This window comes from Ceratotherium simum, chromosome 3, assembly GCF_057802395.1.
Source record: "Ceratotherium simum simum isolate JZ-2026a chromosome 3, ASM5780239v1, whole genome shotgun sequence".
In the NCBI taxonomy this organism is placed as follows: Eukaryota; Metazoa; Chordata; class Mammalia; order Perissodactyla; family Rhinocerotidae; genus Ceratotherium; species Ceratotherium simum.
In genome coordinates, this window is record NC_141902.1 from 29,008,824 (window position 1) to 29,010,992 (window position 2,169).

At 39.0% G+C, this 2,169-nt stretch overlaps 1 pseudogene; it reads right to left on the reverse strand.

Moving 5' to 3' along the window:
• Positions 1-1,179: 1,179 nt before the first annotated feature.
• LOC101408186 (olfactory receptor 11G2-like) lies at positions 1,180-2,169 on the reverse strand (annotated as a pseudogene).

A 2,169-nucleotide genomic window follows, 5' to 3' on the forward strand; every position in this document is an offset into this window, starting at 1 on the left:
AAAAGCCTTTGCTGTTTACCTTTTTCATATATTTGGCACCTTTTCTGTTGTGCTGTTGCTTTTTTTCTTATTGACCTGAAGATATTTATATATATCTCTCTCTCAAAGATATTAATCTTTTGTCTGTAATTGATGCTACCATGGCAGATGTTCTAGAGGACAGAATATAAGCTCAACTGGAAGAGTAAAGATAATTTGTTGTTGTTGAAAGAATAAAAGAAAACTTTAGGGTTTGCCCTAGGGTTATAACCTTGTATAATTTGTAAGGGAAAATTCAAATAAAAAAAAGAGGCCTAATTATCCCTGTTAAAAATAAGGGAAGAGAGGTACCCCTTTCTCTTTTTTTAGAGCATTTACTTTAGAACACTTGTAATTATGTTTTTTCTCTGTCTTTGAAATGAATGTAAATCTTTTTAAAAGCTAAAGAAGACTCTTGCCAGCTTTATGACCCAGGAATGTCTTTGTCAAGGACCTGGGAAGTCTCTTTGAAATGTAATCATCAAGGTAGATAGCGCTTCAAGCTCCCAGTTTCTGTGGGAGGGTGGGATCCTGACTTTGGTGGTCTTAATTTTAAGTGGCAAAACTGCCTCCTGTCCTATAATATGTTTATCTTTCCTTTGTATGAAGCCAATTAGCAAACACAGATGCCCATCCCAATTACCAGATGAATCTAGGATGAACTATGTGTGGCAAATGGTGCTGTCAAGTCTTTTTGAGGACTAGTTATTGTTTATCTTGAAACATGTATGTAATGGGTTATGTTTGCGTGCCTACATAAAAGTATGAAATTTCTTTCTAGCTTTGCCATCTCTTAGTGGATTGAGTGTGATGCACATATTCCCTTGCTTTAATGCTTATTCTACAGTAAACTGTTTTATTCTCTTCTACCTTTATGGCGAGGTTTTCTGGTTGGGCAGGAGAATTGTTTTTAATTATATTTCCCCAACAAGCTCAATTCAGATTTTCAATCTACAGCTCTATCATATGTAAAATTAGGAAGGTGGAGGACATCTTTGAGATCCCTTATAGCCCTATAAATTCTAGGAAATAAAAAAATATTATAGTATATAAAATTCAAAACATTTGAACAATTTTCTGAGTCATGTCCAGTTCCTTTTTAAGCAAGAAATTAAAATCAGATTTTGCCCCCTAAAATATTTTAAACCAACACTCTTATTTTTAGGTTCCCAATAATTTCTTCATATCTTTGTTTCTCAGACTATATATCATAGGGTTAAATAGTGGAGTAACTACAGAATAAAACAGAGTCACTATCTCCTGTGTTCCAGCTTCATGCTCCGATGTTGGGCTTACATACATGATCATCACTGAGCCATAGAAAAGAGAAGCCATAGCCAGATGAGACCCAAAGATGGAGAAAGCCTCCCAGCTGCTGAAGGGACCCTCAACACAGACAGCTCTTAGGACTAGAGCATAGGACACCATGGTGAAGAGAAAGGGAATAAATAAGAGCAGAGATGTTAAAGTGGAGCTAGTTAACTCTATTACAGGGGCTCTGGTACAGGTGAGGGCCAACAGAGGACCTAGATCACACAAGAAGTGGTCAATGATCCTGGATACACAGAATGATATTCAGGAAATAACAATGATAGTAATCATGGACCAGAGAAACAAAGTACCCAGCAGCTGACCACAAGATTGGTCCAGAGACATCCAGTCATAAGAGTGGGGTAACGGAGAGGACGGCAGATGGCAAGGTATCGATCAAATGCCAAAATAGCCAAGAAAAACCATTATGTAGCACCCAAGGAGAAGAAAAAGTAGAATTGGAGAAAGCACCCAGAGAAGGAGATGACCTTGGTGTCAGATAGGAAGTTAGCCAACATGTTGGGGACAGTGGAGGTGACATAGCAGATCTCCAGGAAGGAGAAGTTGGCTAGGAGGATGTACATCAGGGTGTGGAATCTCTGATCCCAGTGCACAGTACAGATGATGGAACCATTGCTCATGAGGGTGAGGAGGTAGACAGTAGAGAAGAGCACAAAGAGGAGGATCTGCCCCTCTTAAGGGCAAGGGAAGCCCAGGAGGATGAAGCCAGTGATGGTGTTAGAGTCGTTGGAATTATTGGAGATTTTCCTGGGTCTGTGAACTGTAAAAAGACCCTCAAGTTATTGAATGACTGTGAATACAGATGGGAACCCAGTTAGA